The sequence below is a fragment of the Brassica rapa genome, chromosome A03 (assembly GCF_000309985.2).
Source record: "Brassica rapa cultivar Chiifu-401-42 chromosome A03, CAAS_Brap_v3.01, whole genome shotgun sequence".
Taxonomy (NCBI): domain Eukaryota; kingdom Viridiplantae; phylum Streptophyta; class Magnoliopsida; order Brassicales; family Brassicaceae; genus Brassica; species Brassica rapa.
The window spans coordinates 24055646-24069751 of record NC_024797.2 but is presented as its reverse complement, the minus strand read 5'-3'; the positions used below and the strand labels follow the sequence as shown (position 1 = coordinate 24069751).

Genomic DNA, 14106 nt, shown 5'->3' with positions numbered 1-14106 from the left:
TTTTATTTGCAGTATATTAGAAAATCGTTTTGATTTGAATTTCTGTATTGTAGAAAATCTAATAAATATTTTTGATGAAACTAATGTGTATATATATATATATATATATATATATATATATATATATATATATAGAAAATATAATATTTTGGGACTTGAAGATGTACGCATAAAAAAACTTACTTGTATAGGTTAAATTGTGAGCATAGTTACTTTAATGAGTATTTTTTAAAACATAAACAAAAACAAAAATTATATGACCTACGGCTTGACCCACGCACATTACTTGATTTATGAATGAGACTTTATATATGTGAATATTTATTACTAATTCAATCTTTATTTCAATTATATCAAATGGTAAAAAAATTAAAAATTTGAATTTACAAAAGGAAATATAACTATATGATGAAAATAAGATTCGAGATGTTTGTCTCATAAAAATAGTGTTTACTGTTTAAAAAAAAATTGGACCCATTTATTTACTTAAAACTCTTCACAGCCTACAAACAATGGTATATTTATAAATGATCTTGTATTAACATGTGCATTAAATTCAAGATAATATGCATACCATGAGGAAAATACGTGCATAAATTGTTATACAATGGAATTGGTCTTAATTTATAGTATCAAATTAGCTTTAATGAATGAGTAGAGTTAAACTTTAGTATCAGTGGAAATTTTACAATCACATGTATGTGCAAAATTTTATTTAAAAATAACTCTAAATTAATAGATTAGATTGTTAAGAAACTCATACTTTCCTTCACAACTTCATTTATTGTTATCTCTGAATGTTCATGCAATTCCCAAGTACATATCTACTAGTATAAGTATTTAGAATAATAGCTTAGAATAATCAGTATCTGTTCGAAAAAGAGTTTTGCCGAAAACAAAAATTAGGAGTTTAAAAAATTAGATTAGTTTTATATTATTCAATATGTAACCATGAGTCTGTCACTACATGGTGATATTTACATTGAAAAGGAGTAATGGTCTTTAAACACCTGTGGTGAAATAGTCTCCAAGAGTTTCAAACTTCTACGATAAAATTCAGAATAGTATTTTCTTTGTCCTATTAAAAATGGCAGATGACTTAAGAAAGATGATGCATGAGATAAAATTTGGGGTGGAAAAATTCTTAACTCTACCTTAAATTTAATATCACTTTTCAAATTTACTTTTAAATGTTAAGCATTTTTTATAAATACCTTTAGTTTATTATGAAATATACAAAATTCATCCTCATAAATTATTTAAAAATATTGAAGAATTATTTATAGAAATTTATAAATTTAACTTTTAACAATAATCACTAAACTCTAAACCCAAATATTAAAATATTTTTGATTAAATGTATTTTTGAAAAGTGATATCCCTCTTAGAATTTGATATTTGATAATATGGTGATAAATTTATAGATAGATCGAGATTCTTGCTAAGAAGACATTTGGATTTCAAGGACAAACTGAAGTTCTACTCAAATTTTGCTAAAAATTAACTATGCAATCTGGTTATGGGTAGTATCTTCAAACATAATTCTCGAATATAGTTCATGTTTGCACCAATGGGCAATCAAGACCGTCGACATAAGAATTGTGAGTTTATGACGAATGATTTGAAGTTCTCCAGTCAAATAAATGATAGTCAGATATATATCAGACTGAAGACTAGTACAGAAAAAAGGTATATAATGACTTCGAATGGTGACTGCGGACTGAGCGGTGCGAAATAAGCGGTTTAATTGCGGTGCGGTTTTAACAGTTATAAATATATATAGATATAAAATATATATAAAAATTTGTGTTACTGTTAACTGCGGGGCAGGGCGGGAAGCGGGTTACCATTCGTAGCCAATATATGTTAGCAAGCAGGCGTATTTATGTCATTATTGTTTTTCGTAAACATTGTCAGGTTGTTAAGTTACACTTGTTTTTGGTCATCTCTTGGTTTACTTTTATGTTGAATTATTGATACTAATAAGCTTGAAACATAAATTAGAATATGACTAAACCTTTCCGGAAACAAAAAGCTGGCAAGCATCAAAATCCTTCTAGAACAAGAAGTTGACAAGATACAAAATGACCGAATTCTAGGAGCATTAGAAACCATAGTCCATAGATATATAGGAAGACGAAATAAAAACTAGAGACTATACTCATCCGTCTTTAAGTTATTTTTTTTTGTAAATGATCCATCGTTAAGTTACACTTGTTTGTTTATGTTTGCTTGTGTGTTATGTATTTTTAGTGTCATGTAAACTTCTTTGAAATTAAAGGAGTAAACTTTCCTTATGATTTGCATCAACGGACTTGTCATTCCACGTGACAATAATGCGATCCAACTATTCATGTGACTCCTTTGTCCCTCAATAAACGATATGATGCAGAATTTGGATCCATGTACTTAATTATTCATCTACTTTTTTTTGTACATATATAAATAAGCTCAGTTTTATGAACACTTTCACTTTGATCCGTAAAGATAACGCATATTTGATCAATCATATCATTTTTTACTATTAAGCTATGTCATGATTCTTATGTCAAATTGAGAAAGTCCAGTCTGCAATCCAAGAGTAGGTATATATGATGCATGTGAAAAGTCATGTCTTATTATCAATGAAAACGTTTACATTGTTCAAACATACAAAAAGCGCATTGTTAATCATAAAAATATCTATAGGAGATTAACATGACTCTTGTACAATGGTGATATGCACAAATGAGAAATATGCTCATCAGGTTTGAGAACTTCAACGATCTCTCCATCAACAACAAGACAGTCGATATCCGCAACTCGCTGGTTCTGCTTGATACTGTGAGAGACAATCACAGTCGTGATCCCTTTCTGCTTCTTCAGTTTCACAATAGTCCATAGCCCTGTTTTTTTCCTGAACGCAGCTTCAGCGGCATGCGTCACAAAAATATAAAAAAATTAAAATTTGACACGTCAGCAGCAGGTTAAAACAGTGAGTTGAAGGGTATTAATAATTGACAACGTTTGCGCGGAGTTGTAGACGCTGATAATTACAGCGACGATGAAAGCACGGAAAAGATGAGTTGCGGCAGTCTTCGGCATATAACGAAACTGCACTTAAATTTCTTTTTCTTGTTTGTTAATTTTTGGTCTCTGCGTCAGACGCAGCTTTAAAGAAACGAAGAAGCCACATATTTATAAAAATAAAAATTGAATTTTGGTCACTAAGCTAACATGATCCTTTGACCGGTACACACTATGTAGGATGCATAATGTAAGGTAAGAATGTGCGCTAGTATGATATGACCTTGCAAATCCAACTTTTGTGTAACAATAAGTTCATCGGCGCAAACTGAATAGTAGAATATTATACAAAATGGCCAACCTAACTAGGATCAGATTTCATAGAATTAATAATTTGCCGTATGTATTCAAGCCCAAGCCCAAAATGATGTATTTATACTCTAGTCTGCGTGTATAGCTTAAGGTGCTGCATGCGCATCATTCATGACGATAAAAATGTAGATCATCAATTATTATAAGCTAATTTATAAGACTATGATTCATAAACGACAATATAAATATCTTAGGCTGCTCTTCTGGCTCCTACTGATACATAATCAAAAGTAGTACTTAAACAATTAAGAAAATGATGTTAGGTGTGGGATTAACCAAAATTATATATAATGTAATGAGTAACTAGTGGATTCTACAATATAATCAAATCAATTTATTCTATGAAAGTAAATGGGAGAGAATCTAATACGATAGCCAATGTGTTTCGACATAGGAGACAGATTGTTGTCTCGTGGCAATTTGTAGATCTCTTATTGTAAACAATTAACCTAATGATCCGAGAACTCCATCACGCTTCTAGAGCAAGCCTGTTCTTTGGATTATTTAATTAATTAGTGTATATTGATCAAGTTGCTAAGTATATGGAGGACTATTATCTTACTTTTGTTTATATCAAAATTTACTCATTAGTGGCCTGGTGCGCCAGAAATGTTGTTCCCTTTCTGAACTCATCCCATGTGACAAACTCGACGATTAATACACTACATGACTATAATTATCGTTTAAATATATGACTACAACCTATCGTACGGATACATGTGAATATACTTGATTGGAGTTGTGATACATCGTCTTTTCCTTTCTAAAATATCAAATATTGCGCAGAGTATCGAAATAAAACCCAACTAGATTCTAACCCGCACATCCGTGCGGACAACATTTCATTTATAGATATAAAATTTTATATTATTTTGTATATAATAACTTATGATAATGCTGTCATTTTAAAAATAACTTAATATATGATATATAGTTCTAAATATTAAAATTTAACATATGTTAACAATTTTATTTTTTGTAAAAATTATTACTTAATTTATGAATATTAATCTTTTTAAAAACTGAATGATATTTTAATCACTTTAAACAGTGAATGATATTTTATTTATTTATCTTAATGAAAGTATTTTTCAAAATATATTGGTTTACCAATTCAACATAATTTTATTATGTTTGCACAAAAAACATAATTTTAATATGTAATTCATTAATTACTTCTATTTTAATATAATGTAGAATATACTTATAAAATTTATAAAATTAGCATATAATTTCATTATTTTGTTTATAATAAAAATTTAATTAAAATTAATTTATAATAATATTATACTACTAATTGTGAAATTAATAAGTGCATTAATTAAAATAATATTTAAATTTTTAAAAAGATTTTGTTAGATTTTTTCTCAAAAGATTTTGTTATTCCTAAAACTAAAATTTAAATTTATAGTTAAAATAGGTTTGTTATTAATATCCTTATAATTATTTAGAAATGTTATACATTAAATAAACTAATGTAAATAATAAAAAAATTATTTGAATATATGGACCTAGACTTCTAGTATGACTATTTTGTAGTAGATAAAAATAGTACTTCTCTTTTAATAGAGAAGATTAGGATGATACAATATTGACTACCCAGAGTAACCGAAAGTATCATTTGATTACAAGTTATTATCAAGAGCATCTTTCAAAAGGAATTTTATTTTGAAGTTTCTGAAACTCTATATTTGAAGTCTAAAGGTATTTTTTTCCAAAAGCAAAACTTCAAACTCAACTTCAAAACTATTTGTATTTTATAATTCTTTTTTTGTCGACAACTTTCCAAACTCATAAGGACTATGTAAACCACACCGGGAGATATTGATCCATGTGGACGACGAAAGACGACTGTTTTCTGACACTGCGTGCTGAATTATCCGCCTTTGTATTTTGCGTTTTTGGTACATGTATAATCTCTGATCATGTAAAACTCTCTTTCAGGTTCTTGATATCTTCCAAATAACTTGTAAAAGCTGGCAATTCTTCTGGTTCCGAAACCATATGCACCAATTGAGAACAATCCGTTGCAAACGTAACCTGAAATTGTCTTAAATTCCTCATACATTCCATTGCCCATAGTGAGGCATCAAACTCTGCATGCAAAGGCGAGAGAGAAGCTCTTACATTCCTTGCTCCCATCAGACCTTCAATTCCAGCTAGAGTACTGACCAACCCTGGCCAGAGAACATATCCTCCTCTTTCCATAATCCATCTGTGAAGCACCATCTACCGGGAATTGACGGAAGAGTCATAACTTGAGTCTCTGTCTCCCTCTTCTGATCTCTTAGCACATGTGCATCCGCCCATAGTGTTGATTCCGTCTCAGCCAATTTAAGAGTTTTCCTAGAGTATATATCCAGATTACAAAATTTTTTGTGAATTCAAATTAGTTATGACAAATATAAGGACCATATTATAAAAATACAAATACTATTTGTATTTTATAATATGGTCCTTATATTTGTCATAACTAATTTGAATTCACAAAAAATTTGTAAATAACTAGCACTTATATAAACATATTACATCAATATTAATCAATAAAATATTATATTAAAATATAAAATTTTAAACAAAATAACTTAATTAATATTAAACATCAAGCAAAATACCATACTATTCTATAAAGTGATTTCGTAATGCATATGTGATATACTAGTGCATTTTGAAGTAAAAATGGCTCTCCTCATTTTAACTTGTAGATTAAAGATAAAAATTGCTGAAATCGGGTGATATTAATACTTGTAAATACATTAGTTTAGAACAAAAAATTAAAAGAGAAACATAAAATATTACTAAAATACTAACTTTTATCGTTGATATTAATACTCGTGAATATATTCAATATGAACAAGAGAGAATTGTACGAAAAGACATCATCACCAACAACAACCATTTTCAGTTACACAAAAAGAAAATTAGACAATATTTGAAAATTTTGAAAGTTCCAGATCAAACTTACCTGACTATTAGTGTTGGTGTAATATTTAAATTTGTGTAATAGTTATATCTTCATGTAATTTTTTACAAGTTTTATTTGTTAAGTTTCTTTTGTATACTTTTTGTTATCTAAATCTAGTTTTAAATATTTTCAATCTTATTTTAAAGTTTTATTTAATTTTATGTGTAAACTTAAATTTTATAAACAAAACTTAAAATATTTATGAATCATAAATGTGATGTGTAATTGTAGGAACTAAAATGCAAATAAAAATATGAAAGTTCAAATTTTAAGTCTTGAATAGTGAAAAATATAGAGTTTTACTTCTCAAAACTTCAAATTTTCTTTTTATAAAGTAAAAAACTTTATATTTGAAGTTATAGAGTGTCTTTTGAAATTGCTCAATCTATATATGATGTTTTAACTCATTTCGACGAGCCTATATAACTATATTAAGGTTTGAGAATCTGTATTGTATCAAAATTGATTACTACCTTTTTCATTATAGATATTACTCCGCCATAACTAAGCATATATTTCGTAAATATATAGCCTATATATTCATTATGTTATGTGCTTATACTATTACTCGCGAGTTGATATACTGTTGATAAGACTTCGTTCATAAGTAATTTTCAATCAAAGCAGGAGTAGTATTATTGGACCTCACGGCCGGCTTGTGCACAAGACTAGATGGTACACTTTTCTTTTAGCAACGAATAGTGCACAAGAAATAAAGAAAATGGACTAAAATTAGGGGGAGCCCTGACTGAGCAGATTCGTTAAAATGGGCCCCATGAGAATCAGTTTTAAATCGGACGATGGAAAAACAATGCTGTTACCGATACACAAATGTGAATTAGACAGTGGTAGATTGACCTGGTTATGTAAGTCAAGCACTGCTCTTTAAAGGCGCGTACGTGTCAGGATATGCCAAGTATTGGGAAACACGTGTGTCTCGTGTGAATCTCGAGAAGAATAAATACGCATCTATTAAAAAATCAACTTAGGTTTTATCTCACCAAAAAATGTGATCTTAAAATTTCTTGAAACTAACTCTACTATTCCTTTTTTTTGGACTAAACTCTAATATCCTTTGTGTGCGAAAGCTTTACAGAAAAAGAAATTTCTTCTTTATGAGTATTTGTTAAATCTATATACTTGCTAATCAACTTTAGTATCAATAATTCGAAACCCACAGGAAAACCTGCAAACAAGGCTTTGCCATTGAAAGCAAAACCGGAATTTGGTAAAACCACCTACGAGTTGTTTTGTTTGGAAGTTTGAATACATAAGGAATAAATTAGTCATTAATAGTTTATTGCTTATACATGTTCATTTTCCCAATATTTTAGCCGTTCAACTGCTACAATATTTTATTCGACTAATTCAATCAAATGACTTATATACATATCAGTTTTATAATGGTGATATGGAAGTGTTATAATCTCATCAATCACCATTGATAAGCTAGTGCAGATTGTTTTTCATTTTTCTGTTCATTTTTAAAAATATATCTTGTGCAGAATATCGACGATTAATCGTACACAGAGGTGTTTTATAAATCAAGTAAATACGAAACCAAACAACGGTCCAATGAGGTGATGGCAGGGCACGTAAATAAGTAGCCTAAGAAAAGTGTATTTGGACCCTCCATCCTGTGTGCTAGGAATGATGGGCCCACAGTATTTATGCAATTAAGAAATAATGACATAATCTATACAATACTAAAAGGCCAATATACTCATCGTTTAGACCCTCCACGTTGGATCAGATAATCATCCAATAGAAACGCTGCTTTCCGCCACGTCACACATATATGGGCTTGCACGATTTTTTTGTTTTCTGTTGGTTATGGACTCTTCTTTCTGGGCCGCAGTGCAAACCAAAAGAAAGCCCATCTCGCCTACCTCTTCTTCCTGATTCGCCTTTCTAAGGTTCATCGTCACTTTGACCCAAAAAAAAAAAGTGTTCATCGTCACTAATCTTCGCGTCAGAGTTTGTTCATGTCGTTCCCGTTTCGATTCTTCACCTCCCAACGGTTACAAGTCTCATTGATTCAACATAATTAACCAAAACTTAGCTCTTCCTGGCCACTACAACCAAGATCTCGCTTTCAAAGACTCTTATCTAGCTTCAAGGCGGTGACTCTCACCTATAAAAACGTATGGCTTGGCTTCATCTTTGAGCATCATCCTCACAGATCCTAAAATTGAGAGAAATATTATATTCTGTATAATGGCTGCCTCATCTGTCTTGCTCTCTGATTAGGAGGCTGGAAGTTGTTCTTCTTACACGGTGGAGGTTCGGCTGCTCAGATTCTGGAAAGCAAGAATGTGATCATGTTTGATTTTTTCGTGGTTGAATCTAAACGTGATCGTGTTTGACTTAGTAATTCACTATGAGACTTACCAGAAATCTCTTGCGGAGCACCAAAACCCAGATACGTTGAAGAGGCTGAATGCGGCTGATAGATCCAAGAAGATTTGCTGCATCAATAGTATTTTGATCCCACTATTGGTGAGGCAAAGCGTCAAAAAGGTAATCTGGTTTTGCAGTTCTATCTTGGTAAAGCGAGTTATACTAACATCATTTTGTGTTTGTAATACAGGTAATAAGTTATTCAAGGAGCAGGAGTATCATGATGCTGTGAGACATCACACTGAAGCTATACAAAGAAATCCAAAAGAACCAACAGTAAGTCCAATTCTAATCATCTTATATGTACTTAACTGTTGTGTATAAAGGCTTCACTGTTACGTCTTCATTTCGGTTTAGAGCGAACCAGTGAGCTAAGATTTTTTTTTTTTCTTTTCTTCCAGACTAGGCCTAGGGGAATGCAAGACCAGGGAATCAAGAACATTCTCACAGATCTGTAATGAGACAGGTAATGAGACAAACTTTGATCTCTAGATGTCTTCTCCATTTACAAATCAATGTTTGGTTATTTGTTGCAGCAATCCGTCTTGATGTTAATGATATCTCACCAAAATCCAAACTCTTTTAACAGATTCTGTATGATTTCAGGAGAATTCACCAGCAGCACAACATGCACACCCGATGATCATGATCAAATCCAAAAGCATATAAAGCTAAACCCAGATTTTTTACTTTTTGTAGCTCTCAAACCAAAATCAAGTTCCACCCATTGTTTCAGGATAATCTGATGTAACATTTTCTTATATCAAATGTGTCTTTATAAGACAGAGACTTGAATTGCTTACATAACTGCAAAGCCCAAAACAAACTCACAAAAATTCTTCAGTACGTAGGGTTAGTTCTGAACAAGAAAAACAAAATGTTAAGCAGCAACTTCTTCATCCTTGGATGAAAGTTCAGAGGATGATGCAAGCTCTTGGTGTTTTGTTGAATGTTCAGTTTAGGACTTACGCGGGATGAAGATGAGGCTCAGGAGGATGAGATACCTACACGAGTAATATAATTCAACAATTATTGAAAGAACAAGAACAAGAGAAAACTAAAAACATGAAAAAAAAACATCAATACCCAAGCCGGATAGTTCTTTTTTTCACAAAGAAGCCGGATAGTTCTTGACGCCTGACATCTCAATATCACTCAAAAGGATGACCAAATTGATTGAGAAAATAAAAAAAGTAATAACAAACAAACAAAAATTGATTACAAAAGAAAGTATATCTCTAATGTAGTCTTATACACAACAAAAACATATACACAATAAAAACATACAAATAAATACAACACGTATCTAATTATTCGATGCTATTAATCTCCAACCACCATCACTACCATCAAATAGTCATATAATCATTAACCATTATTGCTATACATAAATTACTAGCTTAATATACGTCTAACAGTATATATATATATATATAAGTTATTAGTTTTAAGTATAGTCAGATATTAATAAATAAAAATAAATTTTTTAGATGTTAATATATAATAAATAAATTATATTTAATGAGGTCAGTGTTAAAAATTATTTTCTAAAAATTAATCAGTATCATTTTAGAAAATTAATCGGTAACGTATATAAATTACAAAATTAATAATAAAATAAATAGTGAAACTTTTTTATAAATATTGAAAATTAATGTTACATATTATTGCGATTAAATTAAACATTTTTAAAGTTACTTTAAATTAGTTTAAAGGGTAATATAAGTATATGTTTTACAAGTATTGTGAACACAAAATCTAAGGTTATTGTAAATGTGGACTTTTAAAAAAAAAACTAAAATCAAAAGCTCAACCATCAAACAAGTAATAAAAGGAGGATATAAACCTTAGATAGAGTGTCCACGTAGGCAAAAATAATCGTCCAATGAGAAACTATATTTTTGCCATGTCACCTCCTCTATTTGTTTTTACAAAATGATCCTTTAACTTTTTACTTAAACAATTATAACCAAAAATATTTTTTAGTGAAATATATTATTTATATAATTATATTATTTATTTACATAATAGTTTGTAAAGAAATATTTAGTGTAAATAATATCATAATTTTATAAAATACTAAAATAAATTGGGTTAGTTTTCAAATTTCACAAATAAAAAGTATTATTTGTAAACTTAGAAAATAATATATCAAGAATATTATTTTTCAGGAGAGAAAATAGAAAAATACATCGGAGACAAATTCATCTCTATTATGAAATTTCTCTATTTTAGAGAAAAAATAGAGGAATACATTGGAGATGGTCTAAGGCATGACCGACGTAAATGATCGACGTTGAGATTTCAGATTTTCTGATTCGTACATTTTAATGTTTCAATATAATTTGAATATTCTCTTTGCTTTATAATATAATGGTTAAAAAGTATTTTTTGTTTCACTATATAAATTATTTTTTATATATCAATGTAACTTTATACTTATTGGATATTGTGTGGCTAATTAAATTATGTAAATTATTGTGTAATTGATTAAATTTATATACTGATATTGCTCAATTACACTAAAAGTCTAAATTTACAACATACACAGTTTTATTTACATCTTTAAACCTATTATCTAATTAAAATGATTCTAAAAAAGTGCCAGCATGAAGAGTTCAAAAATATACGATAAAATATAATACATAACGTTAAAAATGCATTATCACTGATCACTAAAAAATCATGTTAATAGTAATAGAAATGAAATGACAACACATTTATTAAAACCATAGAACGACATGCAACAATGTGTTATTAAATATACAAACTACAAATTAAATATGCTCAACGTAAACACACATAAAAATGAGACATCATATTTGGATATATTTAAATAAATAATTTTAAATATATTATATTCTTGATAATTTTAAAATTACTTAAAAAGAAACTAAATTATAAAAAATTAATATACAAATAAAATTAAAGCAATATTTTGTAACGTCAAAATAATAAATGAATTAAAATATATTATGTTAATAAAATAGATTTTAGATTTTAAAGACTTCTAATTCATGTAATATTACAAAATTCTAAAATTTGTTTATTATAATAAATATTTTACCATTAGACATATTAAAATAATATTCTAGATTGATATTCAATTGTCAGTTTTCAACTATTACACGTAAAAAAATATTTTACTATTTCTTTTCGTGAATTTATTCGAGATGAGATTCCGATCTTTTAAACTAAGATAATTTATGTTCTATACATAATTATAGTTTTTTTACATAACTCTAAAATCTCGGAATTGATTCTTCATATTTTATTAGTTAATTGTGTTACATATAATAGAAATACTTACTTCAAACTAAAAATATATTAAAAATCCAATTTAAAAATTAGTTATATATAATTTAATATACAAAATTCACGTACAAATAAAAATGATAAATGTAACAAATTTAAATATATTATCCGCGCGTAGCGCGGAGAAAGGATCTAGTTTCCTTTTAAAATGTCACGGAAAATACAAGAGAAAGGAGAATAAAATATTTTAAATAGAAATGAGTGACGTGATTCTATGTAGACATTTATTTGGTATATTTTTATTATAAATGAAAAAAACCTTACAAGGAAAAGAATATTCAGCACGCGAATTGTTTAATGGATGCGTACAGCACAAGTAATATATTTTGCAGGTGCTTTATTATTAATAATCACATATAGCACTGGAATTAATATGTTAATGCCAACGATATATTTTTTTAACTGGCTTAATAGTAATACCAACGATATTAAATATATTAAAACTTTATAATTAAAGTTTAATTTGAAAATTATAAATCAATATAAGAAAAAAGACTTGTAAGGGACATGTGGGGTTTAACTTTGCGAACTTCCGAACCTTGCGCAAGTGTACGACGTTAACATGTTTGAATAATTGCTTACACGCTTCGTTTGGCGCGTGTTTCATACTTCAAGAAGGATCTTTACTCCCTCTGTTTTTAATTATAAGTAGTTTTACTTAAAAGCACAAATATTTAGAAAGTTGTTATCTAAAAAAATATATCATTTAATCAATTAATTCAACCAATTATAAAAAGCTTAATATTATTTTATTGGTCACATAATATCCAATAAATGAAAAAGGTGCATTGAAATATGTAAACTACTTATATTGTGAAACAAACTCTTTTTGCTAAAACTACCTACATTTAAAAACAGAGGGAGTATTAGTTATTGTTTCCAAGGAAGTCCAACAATGTAGTTAATGTATGTAATTTTCATATTGTTTGATCAAATCATTCAAACCAAACAAATAATGACTTCACATTAATCACAATCGTGAGTGCGGTGCGGTATCGTGACAAAGCTTTCTCCAAAGTCTTCTCAATACGTCACTCATCACGGGAACAAAAAAAAAACTACTCCGTAAAAAGAGAGAAAATGACATGGTATTAATTCTACTAATAATTAATGTGTCGTTGCAATTAAGAGAATACACAAGTGGTGAGGTTTTATATACGTAACGCACAAGACCACGCGCGTGTGGTTCCCACGATCCAATGACTTTCTTAACGTCTAAGTGCGGGGGGGACCCATGTTTCATGGAACCGTTTCGAAGATTTTTTCCAGGTTTTTAACTACCTCATTGTCCTTCACATGTAGCTTTAATAACGATGTTGCCACCAAGTTCCATGAAATCCAACTGAGTTTTCATAATAGCATTTAGTTTAGCTATGACATTATTAAGTTATTAACACTAGGATTAGTGACACAGACAACAGAATCAGATACCAGTATTTTTTTCATTAAACTTCTGTTTATGATCCTAAGTAATTGTTGCATATATAGTAAGGAGTACATATAACTGATATGGTCAATGGTCAAGTAATTGTGATTTTAACCCTTTAGTTTGTATTATATTCAGTAGTTTCATAAACTTATACAATCATGCAAATAAACTTATCCCACAAACATTCTATCCATATTTTTTTATATTGAATTTATATTTTTTTCATTTTGTTCCATTTAAATTTGATTTTTTTAAACATATATATATTTGTCTTTATTAGAATTTTATTTTAAATTAAAATTTTGTGGTAAATCAATTCATTTTATGTAGTATTAAAATATAATAGTTTAGTAAGTGTCAAACTGTGTTTCTAAGAAAAAGAGCCTTTCATAACTCCACAACATTACCTCTATTTTGCTTTCGATTCATAAGAAAAAGTCTATAAACTGAGGAAACAATAATTATGTGAATGCCTCAATTATTCCTCATAATGGTTAGGTAGTTCGAATTATTAAGAAACTCAATAAAGTAAATAAAGAAAGAAGGAGAAAAATTGAAAAAGCGGTATTGCAAAACAAATGAAAAAAAGAAGCCAATAGATTCTCTCTCTCTTCTTTAC

At 28.9% G+C, this 14106-nt stretch overlaps 1 long non-coding RNA gene across 1 annotated transcript; it reads left to right on the top strand.

The window, feature by feature from the left end:
• Positions 1-4736: 4736 nt before the first annotated feature.
• On the top strand, positions 4737-11447 carry LOC103860930. The gene is made up of 2 exons (XR_004456461.1): positions 4737-8487; positions 8594-11447. It is a non-coding gene; the product is annotated as an uncharacterized LOC103860930 (long non-coding RNA).
• Positions 11448-14106: the final 2659 nt, after the last annotated feature.